At 40.0% G+C, this 19,574-nt stretch overlaps 2 protein-coding genes and 1 pseudogene across 2 annotated transcripts in view; 2 read left to right on the top strand and 1 right to left on the bottom strand.

Moving 5' to 3' along the window:
* Positions 1–19,574, top strand: part of LOC133623968 (uncharacterized) — a 289,936-nt gene that overhangs the window by 232,858 nt on the left and 37,504 nt on the right. The gene's annotated exons all lie outside the window — the stretch shown is intronic.
* The window catches only part of LOC133624001 (uncharacterized), a 270,822-nt gene that overhangs the window by 17,143 nt on the left and 234,105 nt on the right, over positions 1–19,574 (bottom strand). The gene's annotated exons all lie outside the window — the stretch shown is intronic.
* Positions 6,654–7,869, top strand: LOC133624006 (uncharacterized; annotated as a pseudogene).

A 19,574-nucleotide genomic window follows, 5' to 3' on the forward strand; every position in this document is an offset into this window, starting at 1 on the left:
CTGCATACTTGCCGACCTCCCGATTTTCCCGGGAGACTTCCGGATTTCAGTGCCTCTCCCCGAGGCAAATATTCTCCGAATTTCACCTTAACCATAATATTAAGGACGTGATGTGATGGTACAGCATTTAGCGCCCTCTACAACCTCTACAAACAGCGTGCCGGCCCAGCCACACGTTGAATGAGGCTTCTGCTTGCACATGTACGTAACAGCAAGGCATACTTGGTCAACAGCCATACAGGTTACACTGACGGTGGCCGTATAAAACAACTTTAACACTTTTACTAATATGCGCCACACTGTGAACCAAAACCAAACAAGAATGACAAACACATTTCTCCCGAAATGTGTTTGTTTAATGTTTTTTTTTCAAGACAACATAAACACAACAGAAGAAATACCCAGAATCCCATGCAGCCTTAACTCTTCCGGGCTACATTTTACACCCCGCTACCACCAAACCCTGCCCCCTCAACCCTGCTCACCCACACATCAACCCCCCGCCCCCTCCATGCATCGGTTGAGGTGGGCAGGGTTTGGTGGTAGGGGGCGGGGGGTGTATAATGTAGCCCGGAAGAGTTAGAGCTGCATGGGATTCTGGGTATTTGTTCTGTTGTGTTTATGTTAAGTTAAAGTTAAAGTACCAGCGAAATTTGTCCTCTGCATTTGATCCATCCCCTTGTTCACCCCCTGGGAGGTGAGGGGAGCAGTGGGCAGCAGCGGTGCCGCGCCCGGGAATCATTTTTGGTGATTTAACCCCCAATTCCAACCCTTGATGCTGAGTGCCAAGCAGGGAGTAATGGGTCCCATTTTTTATAGTCTTTGGTATGACTCGGCCGGGGTTTGAACTCACAACCTACCGATCTCAGGGCGGACACTCTGTTGTGTTACGGTGCAGATGTTCTCCCGAAATGTGTTTGTCATTCTTGTTTGGTTTTGGTTCACAGTGTGGCGCATATTAGTAAGAGTGTTAAAGTTGTTTTATACGGCCACCGCCAGTGTAACCTGTATGGCTGTTGACCAAGTATGCCTTGCGGTTACGTACGTGTGCAAGCAGAAGCCTCATTCAACGTGTGGCTGAGCCGGCACGCTGTTTGTAGAGCTTGTAGAGGGCGCTAAATGCTGTACCATCACAGCATGCCCTTAATATTATTGTTCGGGTGAAAATCAGCAGGAGTTTGAGAGAATAGTTGCCCTGAAATTTGTAGTCTCCATGAAAAATCGTGAGGGTTGGCAAGTATGACACTGTCAAGCGCCATTCATATAAAACTTGCGGGACGCACTAACATTACATTTTTATATTAAGGTGCGGGCCGCGTGTCTGGTTTATACATAGCACAAAGCAAAAAAAAACTTTGTATGCAGTGTTATTTCATTTTAAACTTCAAAAGAGTTTTGTGACTCCCATTGTTTTCTTTCATTTGTGAAACTGGTCAAAATGGCTCTTTGAGTGGTAAAGGTTGCCGACCCCTGCCCTAAAGGGACATGGGTACAAAAATGTTTTAGATATGTATCTCGTGCGCACCAGATAGTTTCTAGGATGCAACTTCCTCAGTTGACCTCTGACCTGGTCCACAGAGATGACTAATGTCTGCGTAGATGTGGAGGAGGAGTAGGAGAGTGCAGCCATGGCTGGGGGGGAGGTGTGTTGAGGGGAGAAGAAGAGGGTGTGGCTGCGATGAGGAGTGGGGGGTGAACCGGTTGAAGAAGTTATTCATCTCATCGGCCCTCTCTATTGTCCCCCCTACTGCTCTGGTCTTTGTCTTGTGGCCTGTGATGGTTTTCACACCTTCCCAGACCTCCCTCATGTTGTTCTGCTCCAGCTTCTTCCTGTAGCTGTCCTTAGCCTTCCTCACGCGTCCTTTCACCTCCCGCTGTGCTGCTCTCATTGCCTCCCTGTCTCCACTCCTGAAGGCAGCTTTCTTCTTGTTGAGGACAGCTTTAAAGGGGAACATTATCACCAGACCTATGTAAGCGTCAATATATACCTTGATGTTGCAGAAAAAAAGACCATATATTTTTTTAACCGATTTCCGAACTCTAAATGGGTGAATTTTGGCGAATTAAACGCCTTTCTATTATTCGCTCTCGGAGCGATGACGTCACAACGGGAAGCAATCCGCCATTTTCTCAAACACATAACAAACACCGAATCAAATCAGCTCTGTTATTTTCCGTTTTTTCGACTGTCTTCCGTACCTTGGAGACATCATGCCTCGTCGGTGTGTTGTCGGAGGGTGTAACAACACCAACAGGGACGGATTCAAGTTGCACCAGTGGCCCAAAGATGCCAAAGTGGCAAGAAATTGGACGTTTGTTCCGCACACTTTACCGACGAAAGCTATGCTACGACAGAGATGGCAAGAATGTGTGGATATCCTGCGACACTCAAAGCAGATGCATTTCCAACCATAAAGTCAAAGAAATCTGCCGCCAGACCCCCATTGAATCTGCCGGAGTGTGTGAGCAATTCAGGGACAAAGGACCTCGCTAGCACGGCAAGCAATGGCGGCAGTTTGTTCCCGCAGACGAGCGAGCTAAACCCCCTGGATGTCTTGGCTCACACCGTCCCTTATGCCACCGAAGATGATCAAGAGAAGAATATCGACCCTAGCTTCCCTGGCCTGCTGACATCAACTCCAAAACTGGACAGATCAGCTTTCAGGAAAAGAGCGCGGATGAGGGTATGTCTACAGAATATATTAATTGATGAAAACTGGGCTGTCTGCACTCTCAAAGTGCATGTTGTTGCCAAATGTATTTCATATGCTGTAAACCTAGTTCATAGTTGTTAGTTTCCTTTAATGCCAAACAAACACATACCAATCGTTGGTTAGAAGGCGATCGCCAAATTCGTCCTCGCTTTCTCCCGTGTCGCTGGCTGTCGTGTCGTTTTCGTCGGTTTCGCTTGCATACGGTTCAAACCGATATGGCTCAATAGCTTCAGTTTCTTCTTCAATTTGGTTTTCGCTACCTGCCTCCACACTACAACCATCCGTTTCAATACATGCGTAATCTGTTGAATCGCTTGAGCCGCTGAAATCCGAGTCTGAATCCGAGCTAATGTCGCTATAGCTTGCTGTTCTTTCCGCCATGTTTGTTTGTGTTGGCATCACTATGTGACGTCACAGGAAAATGGACGGGTGTATATAACGATGGTTAAAATCAGGCACTTTGAAGCTTTTTTTAGGGATATTGCGTGATGGGTAAAATTTTGAAAAAAACTTCGAAAAATAAAATAAGCCACTGGGAACTGATTTTTAATGGTTTTAACCCTTCTGAAATTGTGATAATGTTCCCCTTTAACCTCCTGTGTTACCCAGGGTTTGTTATTAGGGTAGCACCGAACAGTCTTAGCAGGGCAGGTCACGTCTACGCTGAAGTTGAGGTCATCCGTAAGACAGTGAGTCAGACCATCAATGTCCTCACCATGTGGAAACTGTGTACCATTTGTCTGTCACAGAATGACATCACACTAAGACATTCAGTGGCAGTTTTCCAGTGTTTATCAGTGATTTTTCTTTAGAATTTTGGTACAGTAAAAACCTTTTAAACAAAGTGTTTGCTAGTGAAATTTTCTGAAATTTGTAGCTATATTCTTGCTATCGTTTACATTTTCGGAGTGTATAATATTGTTTTTTAGAGAAATGCTTTGACATTTTGTTATTATTGTTAATATTATCTGTAATCAATTTTTGGCAGCAGCAAAAAGGCCATTTGGGTAGTTTTTAGCTCTAAAAGGGGTATTTCAACAAGTAAACAGTACAGTAGGTACTTGATTTTGATATATGTATATATATATATATATATATATATATATATATATTAGGGCTGCAACAACTAATCGATTAAAATCGATTATAAAGATAGTTGGCGATTAATTTAGTCATCGATTCGTTGGATCTGTGCTATGCGCATGCGCACAAGCTACGTTTTTTGTTTTGTTTTTTTTTTACCTGTATTTATAAACTGCAACATTTACAATCAGCTGAGAAACAATAATCCAAATAATAGGGGTGTAACAGTACGTGTATTTGTATCGAATCGTTTCGGTACCGGGGTTTTGTTTCGGTGCGGAGGTGTACCGAACGAGTTTCTACACGGACATATTAAGTAACGTACTGCACGTTGTGTAAACAATACTCAAAATGCCGGACATTTGAGGCATTTATGAAACTCCGCTCTGACAGCTCCGCAAAAGAGGACATGTCCGGGGAAAAGATGAGGTATGGTCAGTCTACCCTAGCCCGTTAGCTGCTAGCATGCTAGCAAAAGAGGACTAGTAGCGATTGGTTTCACCAGACGTGAAATCGATCGTACGTCCTCTTTTCACCGGACATGTCCTCTTTTGCGGAGCTGTCGGGCGGTGTTTCTTAAATGCCTCAAATGTCCGGCATTTTGAGTTAGGGTTGCGTGTATTTTCAATGTACGTTCAGGGTTAAGAAGGGGTTAAAAACAAAACAACAGCAGCATTGGTGAGGGAGGGGCAGAGACAGAGAGAGAGAGAGAGTTGTGATAAACGCGCATGCGTCGCCAGGCTCTGCTTTTTAGCGATACATTTATCAGATTAAATGTTTTATTATCTATAGCAAGGGTGTCAAAAGTGTGCATTTTTGTTACATTTTCCTTGTTTTATTTGGCAAGTTGAAAGAACATGGCGCCAGTATGCTGGTTTTTAAAAAATAAAATACTGGAAAGAATAGAAATGTAGTTTGTCTCTTTTATCCGATTAGTAATCGATTAATCGAAGTAATAATCAACAGATTAATCGATTATTAAATTAATTGTTAGTTGCAGCCCTAATATAATGTAATGTATTGTGGCCAAACAGCTCCATTGTTGTTTCATCTGACATCACATGGACAAAGATAAGACCTTCTGGAGGAAAGTTCTGTAGTCAGATGAAATAAAAAATGGAGCTGTTTGGCCACAATACCCAGCAATATGTTTGGAGGAGAAAAGGTCAGGCTTGTAATCCCAGGAACACCATTCCTACCGTCAAGCATGGTGGTGGTAGTATTATGCTCTGGGCCTGTTTTGCTGCCAATGGAACTGCTGCTTTAAATGGGACAATCAAAAAGGAGGATTACCTCCAAATTCTTCAGGACAAGCTAAAATCATCAGCCCGGAGGTTAGGTCTTGGGCGCAGTTGGGTGTTCCAACAGGACAATGACCCCAAACACACGTCAAAAGTGGTCAAGGAATGTCTAAATCAGGCTATAATGAAGGTTTTAGAATGGCCTTCCCAAAGTCGTGTGGACAATGCTGAAGAAACAAGTCTATGTCAGAAAACCAACACATTTAGCTGAACTGCACCAATTTTGTCAAGAGGAGTGGTCAAAAATTCAAGCAGAAGCTTGTGGATGGCTACCAAAAGCACCTTATTGCAGGTAAACTTGCCAAGGGACATGTAAGCAAATATTAACATTGCTGTATGTATACTTTTGACCCAGCACATTTTCAGTAGACCCATAATAAATTCATAAAAGAAGCAAACTTCATGAATGTTTTTAGTGACCAACAAGTATGTGCTCCAATCACTCTATCACAAAATAATAAGAGTTGTAGAAATGATTGTAAACTCAAGACAGCCATGACATGATGTTCTTTACAAGTGTATGTAAACTTTTGATCGTGACTGTATATATGCATGTGTATATGTTTATATATCCATCCATCCGTCCATTTTCTACCGCTTATCCCTTTCAGAGTCGCGGGGGGTGCTGGAGCCTATCTCAGCTACAATCGGGTGGAAGGCGGGGTATATATATATATATATATATATATATATATATATATATATATATATATATATATATACTGTATATTTATGTAGATATGTTCAGTTTAACAGTCCAGTTGTGATTGATTGAATGCCCTGAGAATTATACTGGACATTCTTTTGTAATTGCCACAAAATAACGTGTAGTATTTTGTTAATTTCTTGCCAAAAATATTTTTATTTTATAGATTATTTTCAAAGCAGAATATTGTCCTTAGGGCCCTCTGGCACCTCATGGGGGACTCGTAAAATCTGTGCCTCTTAAGACCTCACTGTTGGCTTTGTACGCTCATGTTACTTCTCAACTAGTCAAAGTTGATGCTAATCGACCTGTTTCTTCTCCTTTTTACTGAATGTGAAAGCAAAAGTGAGTCCACAAATAACCAAATCGTAAAGCAGAATCGAAAATGAAATCTGAATTGGTAAAATCTTATCTATGTCAAACCCAGCATGTGTTTGTCTTCTTGTGTCCTGCAGACATCTGTGAAAAATATCGTCCACCTGAGCAGCAGGAGGGGTCCTCCAGTATGGAGCAGAAGAGGTCACAGCACCTCCACGTGAAAGAAGAGGAGCCACAGCCACCCCACTTTAAATATGAAGAACAACAGCGGCTGTCCCCCCACTTCATAGAGGAAGACAAGAGACACCTCATCAGTGTGAAGAGTGAAGGTGATGAGGTCAAAGGTGAGAGTGAACAGAAGTGGAGCTTCAGGATGCGGACAGAGGAGCCACAGCCCTCCCACATTAAGAAAGAAGAGAAATACCCACTGATCCCCCATTTTAAAAAGGAAGCAGAGGACCCACTGACACCCCATTTTAAAGAGGATGCGGTGGAACCACTGACCCCTCACATTAAAGAGGAAGAGGAGGAACACAGCATCAGTCAGCAGGGAGAGCATCTTGAAGGACTGGAGGAGGTTGATGTCACCAAGATGCCAGTGACTGGTGTCCCTGTGAAGAGTGAAGGTGATGAGGTCAAAGGTGAGAGTGAGGAGAAGAGAGAGGCGGAGCCTCCAAGCAGCAGCTCAACTCAACACATGACAACAGAAGCTGATGGAGACCACTGTGGAGGATCACAAGCAGACAAGCTCTTAGCTCCACTATCAGATAGTGAGGACACAACGTCACACTCTCCTGACACTGATGATGAAGACTCTAAAGATGATAAGACATGTCACACTGACAACACACACTTCACATGTTCTCTCTGTGACAAAACCTTTAAACACAATTGTCATCTAAAAATACACATGAGAACACACACTGGAGAAAAACCTTTTTCATGTTCAACCTGCGGTAAAGATTTTAATCAAATGGGCCATTTGAAAACACACATGAGAACACACACTGGAGAAAAAACGTTTTCTGCTCAGAATGTGGTAAAGGTTTTGTGTTAAATCAAGTTTTAAAAGAACACATGAGAATACACACTGGAGAAAAACCTTTTTCATGTTCAATCTGTGGTAAAGATTTTACTCATCGTCAAAGTTTGAAAAGCCACATGAGAACACACACTGGAGAAAAACCTTTTATATGTTCAGTATGTTGTAAAAGTTTTATAAAAAGTCAGCATTTGGAAGTACACATAAGAACACACACTGGAGAGAAACCTCTTAGTTGTTCAGTATGTAGTAAAAGTTTTATACAAGGACAGCAATTGAAAGCACACACGAGAACACACTCTGGTGAAAAACCATACTCCTGTTCAAGCTGCATCAAAAGCTTTCGTCACCTAAACACTCTTAAAGTACACATGAGAACACACACAGGAGAGAAAGTGTTGAGTTGCAGTGTGTGTGGTGAAAGATTCTCCTATAAGTACCAGTGTAAGAAACACAAGTGTGCTGGTGAGAACAGCAGCAGCAAATGAAGATGCAGGATTTGAAATAAACTTTCTAACAACATCAGCACATATAACATGTGTGACATCATTGTTGTGTGTGTAACACAATCTTGTTAATATGATTCTAACATTTATAGATTAGACACTTCAGATTAGTGCTTTTATTTCAGTCAAGTACATGAGTTAATATACACATTTGTGTACTTTAAAATCAACAGAACAATTTGACTGGAAAGGTGAGAATAAACAGTACATAAAATATGTTACATACAATAAACATTTTATGTGTAGATATTCATATTTCACTTTTATACTTACCGGTATTCATACTAGTGTTTTATATATGTTTTTTTTTTTTTAAATAATGAAGTGTTACATATTTTTAATTTCTAATTGTAGATGATTCCATAGATGAACTCCTTTATATGATATACATATTTGTTTTACATGTGTTCATACCTTTGCTTTTGAGTACACATAAATCCCTCTTAGTTCATATTTACTGGTTCACATCTGAAACATCTTCTGGACCACTTCTGGAAGCATATTATTATTTACCTTATACATCATTTGAGCAGTTGTCTTTTATACAAGATCATTTACTTTTAAATGTGTGACTTTATGAATCATTTGTTGGGTCTCTATAATCCATTCTATTAGTAGCCTTTATTACTCTCTTGTGTAATTTGTGTGATTGTTTTATATGTATGTCCCCAGACCTTTATGCAATAAACAATGTATGCTTCAACTAAAGTTGGGTACAATAAATTTGTGGGTATGTATTTTATTTTATTTAGTATTGCACTCTACATTTTTTGTAGGTTTTCTCTATGATTTATATGTAGTGTGTCAGGTTCAAACACCGATGACATCTACCAATCAGCATACTTGCCAACCTTGAGACCTCCAATTTCGGGAGGTGGGGGGCGGTGGGCGTGGTCAGGGGGTGAAACGGGGCGTGGCAGTGGGCGTGGTTAAGAGGGGAGGAGTATATTGACAGTTAGAATTCACCAAGTCAAGTATTTCATACATAAATATATATATATATATATATATATATATATATATATATATATATATATATATATATATATATATATATATATATATATATATCCTGAAAATATGCAAACAAAACTGTGTTTAGATAATTGATACTTCAAACTTGCATAAATATAACATGAATATAACATAACTTGGCTTCTGAGAGCTTCAAAATGTAATGAATAAAATGCTAAAGTTGTTGATAAACAAGCAATTATTTTAATAATTAAATATGGTCATTTTAAATGAATTATGATCATTTAAAATTAATTATTTCAAATATGTTTATTTTAATGTATAATTCTAAGGCTGGATGTAATAAGGAGTCAGAAAAAATACAAATAAAAATACAATTAATTTTGACGTTTTTAGCAAAATATAGTAAAAATGTATTTTTTTTTAAAAAAATTTTAAATTAGTAAATATATTTATTTTTAGGTAAGATAAACATAATAATACAATTTATCTCTAGTATGGATGATTTAGTTCTTGTCACCCTGTTGTCTTCCCGTCTGAAAAAAGGTTGTCCTCACTCAGGTCCGCATGGAGCTGGAGGGGGCGTGGCCTCCAGCTCCGGCTGAAAATCGGGAGATTTTTGGGAGAATATTTGTCCCGGGAGGTTTTCGGGAGAGGCGCTGAATTTCGGGAGTCTCCCGGAAAATTCGGGAGGGTTGGCAAGTATGTATGCCAATCAGACAAGAAGTAAGGAAACATGCAAAAACAGAGTTCAATTTAGCTCGAGGAGACACGTGTTTTGGGCTGTACTCTAGTTACAGATCCAAACTACGTTCTAAAAAAAAGCCCACGTGCCTCCTCTATTTATTAGGAAATGGCCCTATTCCATCAGGTGACTGAGGGAAGGGGGGTAATCTCGACAACTCCAGTAAGACACAATATATGGTTGTACAAAAATGCAAATATGTTGACACTTGGTGCAATCGTCCAGTCTCTGCTTTGTCTGGTCTTGGAACAAAATGTTCGGCCTTGGCAGCCAGCAGGCCGAGTCTGGACACAACACCGATAAAGAGGCTAGCAATCTTTCGGATTGCTAGCTCTGCACAAATACAAAAATACCATTTCAGCACAAATTGACAATACTTTATAGTATGGCCCTTAAGCATAAAGTTATGATGATAATATTGTCATGACTCGATCCTGGGTGTTTGCTTTTCCGGGATGCAACGGAAAATTGGCTCGGGCGAGACGGGAATGTAAGTACATTTTTATTTATAGACTATAACTACAAAAAAAGGAAGTAAACAAAAGGCGCGCACAATGGCGGAGAACAACCTATGAAACCAAAAAGACTATAAACATGTAACAAAAACTTACTTTGGCATGGGACATGAAGCAGGATCTAAGAGGATGAAGAGTGTGTAGAGCATAATTGTGGGATGTCGTCAGAACGACAAACTGAAAACAATGAACTTAAATACTGTAGACATGATTAACGAAAACAGGTGCGTGACTCAAAATGTGAAACAGGTGCGTGACGTGACAGGTGAAAACTAATAGTTGCTATGGTGACAAAACAAAAGTGCACAAAAAGTCCAAAAACAAAACCGAACATGACCAAAACAAAAACATGATCACACAGACATGACAAATATATACATAATTATTCTAAAATTTGTCCAGCTTACTTCATCATCTATATTAACTCCTAAACATGTGATTACCTTTATTCCTTTCATTTCAGTATTATCCATCATAATGTGTGTTTTACATTTTTACAATCTCCAAATATGATATATTTAGTTGTATTGAAGTTTAGTGGCAGTTTATTGATGTGCAGCCATCTTTTTATGGTCAAGTTCTCTCTGGATAAAATAAGATGAGAGTTAAATCAAGCGGTAATGAAGGTGAAGAATGGAAGATTATTATATACATAATTATATATAGTTACACTCAGTAGTGACAATTAAAGACACTTTCATCCTGTTCATTTGAGCAAAGAAAAAGAGTCAAGTGTAATATTCTAAACAATAGAAGAATATTATTCCAACATTGTGAAGCTGAGCTATGGTAAAAAACATATTCAGCTTTAAAGGCTTTATGAGAGTGATGTAATGATCAGAATCAGAAATACTTTATTAATCCCCGAGGGGAAATTAAAATGTTCAGCACTGTTATAAACATGTGAATATTCAATGTAATAATATATGATATTAATACCATAATAAAGTGGTACATTTGGGGATGTGTAATATTGTTTGTATGAACATCCTGAATGTTTTTATGCTATAATTGTTTTAATTAGTAGAGAGTGAAAAAAATGAGGCAGTAATGATAATAATGGTTTGTTTTAAGCCTGTTTATGAATAATTAAAGATAATTAAAATACCAAAATGGAGCTTACATCCTCAGTGAGCTGAACTCCAGCAGTAAAGATGAGATAAATAATGTGGAAAGGTCAGAAGTCAAATGTTTCTTCAGGTAATACATGGAGCCTCTGCTGCCACCCAGCGGCCGTTGGAAAGAATGCATACATTTTGTTTTTGACTTCCTTAAAGCTGCTTTTTACTTCCTGTCCTGTTTGTGTCCAAGTCTGTAGTGTGGGCCATAGGACAGAAGGAGGACATTCTGTTAATAGCCTGTGGAGGGCAGCAATACACCTAAGATCTTCTACTAGTCTGCTGGAAATAGAAAGAAGAAGAAGAAGGAGGAAAAAGCAAGATAGCGTTTGATGGAGAAAGTCTAAACGTGGGCATTATACATACTTGCCAACCCTCCCGAATTTTCCGGGAGACTCCCGAAATTCAGCGCCTCTCCCAAAAACCTCCCAGGACAAATATTCTCCCGAAAATCTCCCGATTTTCAGCCGGAGCTGGAGACCACGCCCCCTCCAGCTCCATGCGGACCTGAGTGAGGACAGCCTTGACAGGAGGACAACAGGGTGACAAGAAATAAATCATCCAGACTAGAGATAAATTGTATTATTATGTTTATCTTACCTAAAAATAAATATATTTGTTAATTTAAAAAAAAAAAAAACTAAATTAATTTTTACTATATTTTGCTAAAAACATCAAAATTAATTTTATTTTTATTTGTATTTTTTCTGACTCCTTATTACATCCAGCCATAGAATTATACATTAAAATAAACATATTTGAAATAATTAATTATAAATTATCATAATAATTCATTTAAAATGACCATTTTTAATTATTAAAATAATTGCTTGTTTATCAACAACTTTAGCATTTTATTCATTACATTTTGAAGCTCTCAGAAGCCAAGTTATGTTATATTCCTTAATATTTATTTATGCAAGTTTGAAGTAACAATTATCTAAACACAGTTTTGTTTGCATATTTTCAGGATATATATATATATATATATATATATATATATATATATATATATATATATATATATATATATATATATATATATATATATATATATATGAAATACTTGACTTGGTAAATTCTAGTTGTCAATATACTCCTCCCCTCTTAACCACGCCCCCAACCACGCCCTGCCCCACCCCCGACCACGCCCCCACCCCCCACCTCCCGAAATCGGAGGTCTCAATGTTGGCAAGTATGGCATCATAGTTCTGTATTTTTAATCAGTGCATACATGTGCACATATATGTCCTTTAATAGAGTAAACATCGTCAATAATTGTTTGTATCCGAATACACTTTGTATTTATTTATTACCGACAATCTTAAATATGTTGTATGTAAGAATGTGGGTGTTGTTGAGAAGATGATGCAGGTGTTCTGTCGAATTTAGCTAGCTGTAAAAATGTGTTACTTATTCTAGTCCATTTGTAAAATAAATAGTTTTCCTAAATTATAGTCTCCTCACTTTAACCAGACAGTCATTAGGACAAAAGACCCTGGGAGGACTTTGCCCTTTAAAAGGGAAACATATTCACTGTGGCAGGACAGTATCAAGATGAATTCATCACATTTGTATCATCATTTTATTATCATTGTACAGCCCTTACCTTTGGGCTGATACTGAGGGCGACTGTGTTGACCACTTTGACGCGTGCAAATGATTGAATGTCCAGTACTGTAGAAATGTGTTTGGATATGACAATCCCTTTATTCCAAGCTATCATAACTAAATCAAATGTAGGTTATAGAACATTATGTATGCTGACCTTGAATGGCACTAGTGATGGGTCCGGCAACACCGGTGCATCGGCGCATGCGTCCAGCTCATAGAGCAAAACCCTGTGTCGGTGCGCGTACCGCTTTTAGAAAGTCACGTGACCGATCATGAGCTGTTTGGGTCACGTGACCGATACGCCAACTGTGTCGCACTGACGCCTGCGCGCCAAACTGTGTTTTTACAAGGAAGCGCATCCGTCAACGAGATGCTGCTGCCAACAGAATCGTCGCACTTCTGTCGTTGGTCATTTCTAATTGATCGTCGTCAGAGATCATGGAGCAGCCTCAGGCCATACTTGCCAACCCTCCCGGACTTTCCGGGAGACTCCCGAAATTCAGCGCCTCTCCCGAAAACCTCCCGGGACAAATTTTCTCCCGAAAAACTCCCGAAATTCAGGCGGACCTGAGTGACGTGTTGACAACACACAACAACAGTGTCTACCGTAAAGCAGTTGGTCTGCCGTGAACAGCAATGTTGTGACACTTTTAAACAGGACAATACTGCCATCTACTGTACATGCATATGTGACCCACCCATAATGTGTCACATTTTTGTGTTGATTTATTTATTTTATTTTGTGGTTTGAACTCGTTTTTGGAGCTGTCATTACACATTTATCAGTATTCACATTGGTCAGTAGGGGGCAGTAGGGCGTTTCTTCCCAATTGAATGCTATCGCCTGCAGACCGGAAGTGTCTTGTCATTCTGATGAGCGTGACCAGTCTGTGAACAATTGAAACGTCCTGTGTGCTTTTTCCTCCTGTATAACAGGTTAGTTTTGGTGAATCAACTCACTGAATAATATCCATGTGATCTTTATAAGTTGAAGTACACATTCTGATGGTGGAGCCTAACTCTAAAGTGTTTGTGAGTTGTAGTTTGTATTTGTGAATGAATCCAGTGCACAGCTGCAGTAATCAATACAAAAAGGCAACGTGAGTGCGCAATGTTTATATAGGAACTTCTGATCCGAATTCAGACTCCCAAATTAGAGCTCCCGTTTTCTTATTGATTTTATAATGTATATTTGTATAATATGTGTGTTCCGAAATAGTGACAGAGAATAGAACAAGGATGGACAATTCAACCCTTAACTCAACAATGAGTAGATGAGTGTTATGTGTGTGTCTATGTGTAAATAAATGAACACTGAAATTCAAGTATTTATTTTATATATATATATATATATATATATATATATTTATATATATATATATATATATAGTCTCCTCAACAGTGTGTGCTCTCATGTGTACTTTTAAACTTTGATTAATTACAAACCTTTTACCACATTCTGAGTGTTAGAATAATCATGTCTATACAAACCCCGTTTCCATATGAGTTGGGAAATTGTGTTAGATGTAAATATAAACGATTTGCAAATCATTTTCAACCCATATTCAGTTGAATATGCTACAAAGACAACATATTTGATGTTCAAACTCATAAACTTTTTTTTTTTTTGCAAATAATCATTAACTTTAGAATTTGATGCCAGCAACACGTGACAAAGAAGTTGGGAAAGGTGGCAATAAATACTGATAAAGTTGAGGAATGCTCATCAAACACTTATTTGGAACATCCCACAGGTGTGCAGGCTAATTGGGAACAGGTGTGTGCCATGATTGGGTATAAAAACAGCTTCCCAAAAAATGCTCAGTCTTTCACAAGAAAGGATGGGGCGAGGTACACCCCTTTGTCCACAACTGCGTGAGCAAATAGTCAAACAGTTTAAGAACAACGTTTCTCAAAGTGCAATTGCAAGAAATTTAGGGATTTCAACATCTACGGTCCATAATATCATCAAAAGGTTCAGAGAATCTGGAGAAATCACTCCACGTAAGCGGCATGGCCGGAAACCAACATTGAATGACCGTGACCTTCGATCCCTCAGACGGCACTGTATCAAAAGCCGACATCAATCTCTAAAGGATATCACCACATGGGCTCAGGAACACTTCAGAAAACCACTGTCACTAAATACAGTCGGTCGCTACATCTGTAAGTGCAAGTTAAAGCTCTACTATGCAAAGCGAAAGCCATTTATCAACAACACCCAGAAACGCCGCCGGCTTCTCTGGGCCCGAGATCATCTAAGATGGACTCATGCAAAGTGGAAAAGTGTTCTGTGGTCTGACGAGTCCACATTTCAAATTGTTTTTGGAAATATTCGACATCGTGTCATCCGGACCAAAGGGGAAGCGAACCATCCAGACTGTTATTGACGCAAAGTGTAAAAGCCAGCATGTGTGATGGTATGGGGGTGTATTAGTGCCCAAGACATGGGTAACTTACACATCTGTGAAGGCACCATTAATGCTGAAAGGTACATACAGCTTTTGGAACAACATATGTTGCCATCCAAGCAACATTACCATGGACGCCCCTGCTTATTTCAGCAAGACAATGCCAAGCCACGTGTTTCATCAACGTGACTTCATAGTAAAAGAGTGCGGGTACTAGACTGGCCTACCTGTAGTCCAGACCTGTCTCCCATTGAAAATGTGTGGTGCATTATGAAGCCTAAAATAGCACAACGGAGACCCCCGGACTGTTGAACAACTTAAGCTGTACATCAAGCAAGAATGGGAAAGAATTCCACCTGAGAAGCTTCAAAAATGTGTCTCCTTTCCCAACTACTTTGGCACGTGTTGCAGCCATGAAATTCTAAGTTAGTTATTATTTGCAAAAAAAAAATAAAGTTTATGAGTTTGAACATCAAATATGTTGTCTTTGTAGTGCATTCAACTGAATATGGGTTGAAAAGGATTTGCAAATCATTGTATTCCGTTTATATTGACATCTAACACAATTTCCCAACTCATATGGAAACGGGGTTTGTATATTATCACACAACTTTAGAATGCTTAAAGTCTTTGATTGTTTGAGACTTTTATTAGTAGGTTGCACAGTACAGCACATATTCCGTACAATTGACCACCAAATGGTAACACCCAAATAAGTTTTTCAACTTGTTTAAGTCGGGGTCTGTTGCTTTAGTTATTAGCTATTGTGCTCAAGTTAGACTTTTGTATCTGTACAAGGACAAAACTCCTTGTCTGAAGGGTGGCCTCATCCGCAGATGTTATCTTTGTTTTAACCCGCTAACAGCCAAGGACTTCAAGGACCTCAACGAAGATAAGACGACAGCACGCAGACGAAGCAGAGACTTCAAGGACCTCAACGAATATAAGATGACAACACGCAGACGAAGCGGAGAGAAGGCGAAATCACAAGGCCCCCAGCACATTCTGTCACGTATTGTGCGTACTGGACCTGCTTTGCATAATATATGTGACCACTCCTTTTAGAGACAGTCTTAGTGATGTTGACTGTGGAACTCCTGAATAAATAGAGGGACGCGGGAGCTGAACCTTAGAGCGTAGGGCGAGACTGTGACTAAGTGTGTGGCTCCATGCGTTCGCCTCATGAGCTAAATTGAAATCTGTCTCTGCATGATTCCTTGCTTCTTGTCTGATTAATAAATGTCATCAGTGTTTGAACCAGGAAAAAGGTTTTCCTCCAGGGTGTATTCTCATGTGCATTTTCAAATGTTGCCTATGAGTAAAATCTTTACCGCAGATTGAACATGAAAAAGGTTTTTCTCCAGGGTGTATTCTCATGTGTGCTTTGAAATGCTGCTTTTGAGGAAAATCTTTACCGCAGATTGAACATGAAAAAGGTTTTTCTCCAGTGTGTGTTCTCATGTGTACTTTTAAATTATAATTTGTTCCAAAACTTTTACCACATTCTGAGCAGGAAAAAGGTTTTTCTCCAGTGTGTGTTCTCATGTGTCTTTTCAAATGATCCCTTTGATTCAAATCTTTACCACAGATTGAACATGAAAAAGGTTTTCCTCCAGGGTGTATTCTCATGTGTGCTTTGAAATGCTGCTTTTGAGTAAAATATTTACCGCATATTGTACATGAAAAAGGTTTTTCTCCAGTGTGTGTTCTCATGTGTACTTTTAAATTATAATTTGTTCCAAAACTTTTACCACATTCTGAGCAGGAAAAAGGTTTTTCTCCAGTGTGTGTTCTCATGTGACTTTTCAATTTACTAGGAGTTTTAAAAGTTTTGTCGCACTGAGAACATGTGAAGTGTGTGTTGTCAGTGTGACATGTCTTATCATCTTTAGAGTCTTCATCATCAGTGTCAGGAGAGTGTGACGTTGTGTCCTCACTATCTGATAGTGGAGCTAAGAGCTTGTCTGCTTGTGATCCTCCACAGTGGTCTCCATCAGCTTCTGTTGTCATGTGTTGAGTTGAGCTGCTGCTTGGAGGCTCCGCCTCTCTCTTCTCCTCACTCTCACCTTTGACCTCATCACCTTCACTCTTCACAGGGACACCAGTCACTGGCATCTTGGTGACATCAACCTCCTCCAGTCCTTCAAGATGCTCTCCCTGCTGACTGATGCTGTGTTCCTCCTCTTCCTCTTTAATGAGAGGGGTCAGTGGGTCTTCCTCTTTAATATGAGGGCTCAGTGGGTCCTCCTTTTCCTCCTTAATGTGAGGACTCAGTGGATCCACGGCTTCCTTTTTAAAATGGGGTGTCAGTGGGTCCTTCTCTTCCTCTTTAAAATGAGGTGTCAGTGGGTCCTCCTCTTCCTCCTTAATGTGAGGGCTCAGTGGATCCACCACTTCCTCTTTAAATCGGGGTGTCAGTGGGTCCTCCGCTTCCTCTTTAAATCGGGGTGTCAGTGGGTCCTCCTCTTCCTTTTTAAAATGAGGGATCAGTGGGTATTCCTCTTCCTTCTTAATGTGAGAGGGCCCTGGCTCCTCCATCCGCATCCTGAAGGTCCACTTCTGTTGCTCAGGGAGAAGATGTTCTTCACAGACGTCTGCAAGACAACAAGACAAACACATGTTTTAGTAACATCCATCTCTGCGCAGTCACACAATGCATTCAGTACGTTTACATGCACTTAGAAACAACAATTTATTGTATGAACTGTCTTGAAATCTTTACATCATTATTCACAGGAAAAGAAAAACAAAGTTTCTCTGATCCCAAATGGCTTACACGGACATGATAGGGTGAGAAATAAGTGTGCTGTGTTACATCACCTTTTCTTTAACAACACTCAATAAACGATTGGGAACTGAGGAAACTATTTGTTGAAGCTTTGAAAGTGGAATTCTTTCACATTCTTGTTTTATGTAGAGCTTCAGTCGTTCAACAGTCCGGGGTCTCCGCTGTCGTATTTTACGCTTCATAATGCGCCACACATTTTCGATGGGAGACAAGTCTGGACTGCAGGCGGGCCATGAAAGTACCCGCACTCTTTTTGTTACGAAGCCACGCTGTTGTTACACGTGCTGAACGTGGCTTGGCATTGTCTTGCTGAAATAAGCAGGGGCGTCCATGAAAAAGACGGCGCTTAGATGGCAGCATATGTTGTTCCAAAACCTGTATGTACCTTTCAGCATTAATGGTGCCTTCACAGATGTGTAAGTTACCCATGCCTTAGGCACTAATGCACCCCCATACCATCACAGATGCTGGCTTTTGAACTTTACGTCCATAACAGTCTGGATGGTTCGCTTCCCCTTTGGTCCGGATGACACAATGTCGAATATTTCCAAAAACAATTTGAAATGTGAACTCGTCAGACCACAGAACACTTTTCCACTTTGCATGAGTCCATCTTAGATGATCTCGGGCCCAGAGAAGCCGGCGGCATTTCTGGATGTTGTTGATAAATGGCTTTCGCTTTGCATAGTAGAGCTTTAACTTGCACATACAGATGTAGCGACCGACTGTATTTAGTGACAGTGGTTTTCTGAAGTGTTCCTGGGCCCATGTGGTGATATCCTTTAGAGATTGATGTCAGTTTTTGATACAATGCCGTCTGAGGGATCGAAGGTCACGGTCATTCAATGTTGGTTTCCGGCCATGCCGCTTACGTGGAGTGATTTCTCCAGATTCTCTGAACCTTTTGATGATATTATGAACCGTAGATGTTGAAATCCCTAAATTTCTTGCAATTGCACTTTGAGAAACGTTGTTCTTAAACTGTTTGACTATTTGCTCCAGCAGTTGTGGACAAAGGGGTGTACCTCGCCCCAACCGTTCTTGTGAAAGACTGAGCATTTTTTGGGAAGCTGTTTTTATACCCAATCATGGCACCCACCTGTTCCCAATTAGCCTGCACACCTGTGGGATGTTCCAAATAAGTGTTTGATGAGCATTCCTCAACTTTATCAGTATTTATTGCCAGCCTTCCCAACTTCTTTGTCACGTGTTGCTGGCATCAAATTCTAAAGTTAATGATTATTTGCAAAAAAAAAGAAAAGTTGATCAGTTTAAACATCAAATATGTTGTCTTTGTAGCATATTCAACTGAATATGGGTTGAAAATTATTTGCAAATCATTGTATTCTGTTTATATTTACATCTAACACAATTTCCCAACTCATGGAAACGGGGTTTGTAAAATAATTGATATATCTTTATTGCATGTTATCCAAATGTTAAGGTTCTTCACTAATGCTCCCAACCTGGATCAGGCAAAGGAGGCACTAAAGGTAGAGGTGATGAAAATGGAACAAGAACTGAAGACCATGCCCTTTGGAGAAGGTGTGGCTGAGGCTGAGGCAGCAAGGCAAACACCAGGAATGGAGGCTGGAAGCTCAACCAGCAGCCTCGGCAGCTACTTTGACGAGATACTGGAGGAGTTAGTTGGAGAGCTACCTCAGTGAGCCTCCAGCTGGGCGTAAGAGCAATCCTTTTCACTACTGGAGGGACAATCAGTCTGGACTACTCGCCCTGG

This window comes from Nerophis lumbriciformis, linkage group LG26 (genome assembly GCF_033978685.3).
Source record: "Nerophis lumbriciformis linkage group LG26, RoL_Nlum_v2.1, whole genome shotgun sequence".
Classification (NCBI taxonomy): domain Eukaryota; kingdom Metazoa; phylum Chordata; class Actinopteri; order Syngnathiformes; family Syngnathidae; genus Nerophis; species Nerophis lumbriciformis.